This window comes from Nicotiana sylvestris, chromosome 12 (assembly GCF_000393655.2).
Source record: "Nicotiana sylvestris chromosome 12, ASM39365v2, whole genome shotgun sequence".
Lineage (NCBI taxonomy): Eukaryota > Viridiplantae > Streptophyta > Magnoliopsida > Solanales > Solanaceae > Nicotiana > Nicotiana sylvestris.
In genome coordinates, this window is record NC_091068.1 from 141,597,358 (window position 1) to 141,603,541 (window position 6,184).

Genomic DNA, 6,184 nt, shown 5'->3' on the forward strand with positions numbered 1-6,184 from the left:
AAACATCTCCCTGACCGAGTCAATCCATGGGTCTCATAGACTTCTTCTTTAACTTATTTTCCTTTGTAAGTCACTTTCACCCGTTCATAATTCCATGAGATAGCCTTGTTGTTGACTATCGGTAACTAGGTTACAGGTTTGATAATGACAGGATCTATGCGGGCACCCTCCACAATTACAACAGGCTTGTTCGCCACCCCTGGCACAACCACTTTTGTTTTTTCTTATTTCACTGCAACATCACTTGAGGACCCCTTTTTGACTACCGCAAATGGTTCACTATTTGTCCCACTCAACTTGATCACTGACATCTCGCTTGTTAATTTTTCAATCGGCTTTACTTCACTGGATCGGATCATCATGATGGTCTGCGAAGGCTTTTTGGGCTCCCCTTCTTTATTCACTATCTCGATCATGTTTGTCTCTTGATGGGTTGGCAACGAGTTCTGGTTGATATTGGGCACCTTCGGATCTTGGACTTCAATCCGATTTGTATCAATGAGCTCTTGGATAGCATTTTTCAATTGCCAGCATTTCTCTATGTCGTGCCCCGGAGCACCAGAACAATATTCGCAACTTACAGAATAATCAAGATTTCTCGGGGGAGGATTTGGCAATTTTGACTTGATCAGCCTCAACATATTCAATTGTCTCAGCCTGTGGAACAAACTAGTATAGGACTCTCCCAATGGAGTGAAGGTTTTCTTCCTCTACAACATCTCGTTCTTAAATGCTTGATTGGGCCGGAAAGCTGGTCTAGTAGGGTTTTGGTAGGCTCGTGGGGGTGGGTAGGCATTTTGTGGAGCTGGACAGATATTTTGTGGGGCTGGCGCACGCCATTGTGCATGGGCGGGGGGTTGGTTGTATGCTTGGGTATGGTGGATAGAAAAATGAGGGTCTGGTGGTGGGTAATAGTGTTGGGGTAGATTATACGGGGTGTGGGGGTAGGTTTGGTAGTGGGGTTGAGGCTGATTATAGTGGTGAGATGAGACCCTAGGTCCGAACCAAGCTCCTGAATCAATCGTTGCCACATCCCCTTTCTTCTTCTTTCCAATTACTCCCCAGTTCCACTTTGAATGGCTTGGGTGGTTGCCTTAATAGCCAAATAGCTCATGATTTTGTTTGACTTAAGTCCTACTTCTACCATATCGCCCATTTTCACCACTTCATTGAATGACTTGCCTACAGTTGATACCAGATAACCGTAGTAAGTAGGTTCTAAGGCTTGTAAAAAATAATCCACCATTTCACTTTCTTTCATTGGAGGGTCAACCCTTGCTGCCTGTTCTCTCCACCGAAAACCATACTCCCTGAAGCTTTCATTGTGCTTTTTCTCAATCTTTGTCAAAGACAGACGATCCGGAATAATCTCGAGATTGTACTGGAAGTGACAAGAGAATTCTTGAGCTAGATCATCCCATGTATACCATCTTCTATGATCCTGCCGAGTGTACCACTCCAGCGCCGAACCACTCAAACTTTGACTGAAATACGCCATTAGTAACTCGTCTCTCCTGCCAGCTCCCCTCATTGTGCTTTTTCTCAATCTTTGTCAAAGACAGACGATCCAGAATAATCTCGAGATTGTACTGGAAGTGACAAGCGAATGCTTGGGCTAGATCATCCTATGTATACCATCTTTCATGATCTTGCCGAGTGTACCACTCCAGCGTCGTACCACTCAAACTGTGACTGAAATACGCCATTAGTAACTCGTCTCTCCTGCCAGCTCCCCTCATTTTGCTATAAAAATCTTTCAAATGCACCACCGGGTCTCTTTTACCATCATACAAATCAAACCTGGGCATCTTAAACCCTGCCGGCAATTGAACATCTGGGAATAAGCATAGATCTTTGTAAGCCACGCTTACCTGACCTCCCAACCCCTGCATGTTTCTGAATGACTGCTCCAAGCTTTTAACTTTTCTGAACATCTCCTCATGTTCGGGATTCTTTGATGGTTTCTCAGTTTTCACAAGGAGATCAAAATGAGGAGTGAAGGAGTAAGGTTCTGGAGCCTTGAAAGTGGGCTCCGGGGGGTAATATTGGTTATTGTGGGCATGGAATAAGGGCTTGCTGGAGGATCTGTGGAGTGTAGCGGGTGGGGGTGCCACGAAGACAGGAGTGGTTGGTAGAGGAGGGTATGGAACTGGTTTGGGTGGTGGAGTTTGTGGTGTATGGGAGGTGGTGCTCTAGTAGTGGTGGTAAATGGGAAAGCTCGAGGATGAATCGGTAGCAGGAGGTTCCTGAGACTGAGCCAATGGAAGGACGAAGGCAGGGTTGGCGGGATAAAGTGGTGGTGGGTGCCCTTTTACCCATGCTTGATACATCTCGGCGATCTGTTGTTTCAACTTATGCATCTCTTCTTTCAAATTGACATCCGACTCTTCCCCCTCCCTCGAAGGATCGATAACACTTGCATCAAGTTCTTGGTTAGCCATGATCAACTTGTTTTTGGATAGGGTGTTGTATGGGTGAGTTGCCAGAATGCCAACAAACTAACCACCTTCCTGTACTGATTATCAACAACAAACTTGTTAGCAGTTAGAGCTTAACAGATAGGCGATCGCACATTTGGGGAATGTAATGCACCTAAGCAGTTAACCATTTCTATCATGTATTTGATCGGTTTCTTGCGTCATCCCGGCTTTTCTCTTATTTCTATTCGCAACTTCTCTTTTTCTCTCTCTTTTTTTTTCTTTTTTTTTTCAATCCCGCCTTTCTTTGCTCAATTTCTCTTTATTCTCTCATTTTCTCTCTTGTTTTGCCATTGTTTCCTCCACATTTTCTTGTTTTCTTTATTTTCCCTTTTTTATCACTCTTTTGGGTTACGATCAAATCCTATGTAGATTGTATACGTATCATGACCCCGTATGAATCAGACCAAGCGTAGTTCTGGGAGATAAATGTAAAAATAAATAGTAAAACATTTGGGATTTTCAAATTTTTCATAAAACTAAAATGTGTTGATTACAACGACCCAGCCTACCGAAATTTAACCATGAAAGCCACAGACTCAAAAAGGAAACTAACAGACTCCAACAAAAAGAAAAACATAGACTCAAAAACAAACTAACAGACTTCAATAGAAAGAAAAACACAGACTTGAAAACAAACTAACAGACTCCAACAGAAAGAAAATACAGACTCGAGTGAAATCATGAATACATTAATGCCTCAAATGCTCCTGGGACTCGTGGGACATTATTCGGTCTCGCCACGAGCCTATGCACGAGATCCCCTTGCAACCGCTCCAAATCACTCATTATTTGGCGGGCAAACGTCATCACTGCAGCTAAGAAAGTGGTACGAGTCATGTCCTCGCACACTTGGCATTTCACGACAATGTAGTCAGCAATGGCTCTGATCCTCTCTCGGATTCTACCCTTTTCCTGAAGCAAACGCCCGACCTACTGATTCCGGGCTTCCAACACCTGGGTGTCGTGATGGTTTTGATTTCGCAACTGTTGTATTTCTTCCTCATCTGAGCCATCAAATCATAACAATGTTCCCTGTCAGCTTTAAAGTCCTTGGCCTGTTTGGCTGCCTCATTCTTAAGGGTAGTTACTTTTCTTTTCAGATTGGTGATTGTTCCTTCATATTTTCTTTTCATTTGTTGCACAAACTATGCCCACCCTTTTGCATTTTTTGCCAATTGGGTCCGGACTTTCGCTAGACTGGCCTCAGACTTTTCTAAGTCATCTTGACACTCAAGGGCTTTCTTCCCCAGACTGTTTATAAGCCTTTCATCCGCTCGGCTTCTTTCCGGGTTTCTAGCAGCTACTCTCATCTTCTGGATTTGTGCTTTGAGGGCTTCATTTTCCTGAGTTAGCCTTTTCTTTTCACCTTCATCTGCGGCCGCCTGGATACTGTTGCCAAACTTGAGGTCCCTAATTTGCCCTTCTAACTTACTTATTTTAGCCCTATAGCTTTCTTCTTTTGCTAACCAGCCCCACTGCTCTTGCGAGTCGTTAATGAATTACTGAACATGAGCTCTCTTAGCAGGTCTCTCGGGGATCTGGAACCTTTTGTCGAACCAAATAACGTACTTGGAGTCTACCTCTCCTCTAGCCAAATCCCAGACCATGGTTTTAGGTTCAAAAAATCTGCATTGATTCCACACCTGGCGAAGTCTTCCTTCTGAAAATGTGGCCTTTGGGCCCAATTCTATGACATGTCTACTCAAATCCTCGTCTTGGGGAATGGTTTGAAATCTGCCCAGTTGGCGCAACACCCTGTGAGGAGCATACGACTAGATGCTCCGGATGCCCATAAGGAGAAGATAACACATTTCAGCTGACATGTACACTGCTTCGGTAACAGGAAGCCATCCGAATGCCCACTCAATTTTATCGACAATCAAAGAACTCAAGATTGTAAACCAAGCCTCAGTACCCTCGGGGAAGGCAATACCCGCCATTCAGCTTCAAATTCTTCGATGCATTTCAAACCGGCCATACCGTGGTTCATATATCCGACACGGTGGCAGAGATGCTCCTGTATCCACAATTGTAGTAGTAAGTTGCAGCCTTGGAAGAACTTTCCCCCTTCCCGACAAATAGTCAAAGCTCGGTAAATCTCAGATAAAATCAGGGGAACCAAGGTACCATTAGCTCTTTTGATTGCAATATCAACCATTCCCACGAGGCCTAGTTCTATGTTGTCATCGTCTCGTGGACAGATTACAGTGCCCAAGAATGCTACTATAAAAACCAAACCTCGCCTTGCCTCCCACTTATCTTTATTTCTGGCATGAGTCAAACCGGTGTTCGGTACTTCGAAACCTTGGGGGTTACCATATCGTTGATACAAGAAATGAGAAGTGCAATACCCTTCAGACAAACTCACATCCTGAACGTCCCGGCTAATACTCAACATGGCGAGAAATTTATGTGGAGATACCGGTCTTGGTGACATAGGGTAAAGACTTCTAAGGTTTCCACTGAGGCCGGCGTAACCCGCAATTTCCTCTAGCGTGGGTGTGAGCTCGAAGTTAGAAAAGCGGAACACATTGCGAGTCGGATCCCAAAAAGGTATCAGGGCTTCAATCACGTCCAATCTTGGCTTGATGTTCAAAAGTCCGATAAGGCCGCCCAAAACCTTGACCACGGTTCCTCTACTGCCTTTTCCTAAATCGTTCCACCACATGTGGAGCTGTAAGGGGATCTCTTTAAGAGTTGCGAAGGGTTCATTTTCATCTGTGTTCATCCTGCACATTTATTAAGGTGATTTTAATTAAGAGGAAAATTATGACTCATTTTGACTTAAGAAAAAGTTATCACTATTTTTCAAAATTTCATAAAAATATCCGGCTTTGCCAATACGGCCTTTCAGCACTTCGAGGAAGAAGATTTTAAGGATGTATTTTTTAACCGGCCAAAACCTTGAAAAATGACCAAAGGTGGCTGTTCTTGCAAAAACGGCCTTCCGATACCTTTTTTGGGGGGGCATACGCCTATTTTAGACAAGAATGGCATCACCTTGCTTATTTACAATAAAAAAAAATTGTTCTTTTTGGGCTATTTTTGCAAAAGGAAAGTTGGACCCGATGGGGGTTGCCTACGTATCCCACATTCCGGTGAGAATCAAACTAGCGGAGTTCGGGCAGATTTGACGAAAATAAAAACCAACTTTTTTTTTAAAACACAAATTTCAAAATTTTGGCAGAGTTTCAGTATATTTTTGGACACTGATTTTTCAAAAACAAGTAATTATATCTCTTAGCCCTTACATTGACTTTTCTTGTTTTAACTCTCCTCTAATTATTCATAAGCCGGTCAACATGCAAATCTGAAGCAAATAAATGCACAAGTAGCAAGTAGGATACATCAGGATGGTCTTTTCATTTCGGGTACACCTGTCCTAGACAGACCCAACCCCTGTGTTGAGTCTCCAAAGTCAAATGCACGTGATGCAAACAAACGTTCCTACTAGGGATCCGGCATGAGGCTTTGTTTATACTAGGTTTAAAACTTGGTTTATTGTTCTAGACCTGGCTTACCCGAGCAGACAACTCAAGCCGAGGGGGGGGCAGCGTACCGGAAATACAGAAGCTTCACCGGCTTTGCAACTTGTCCGAACTTCATTCTAAAATTGGATAAGATTCTAGACAGAAGAGAAGTCACACGAAGTTCACCCTTCTCAAATGATTTAGAAGACTCAAAGAGAAGAAAAGTTTCGTAAC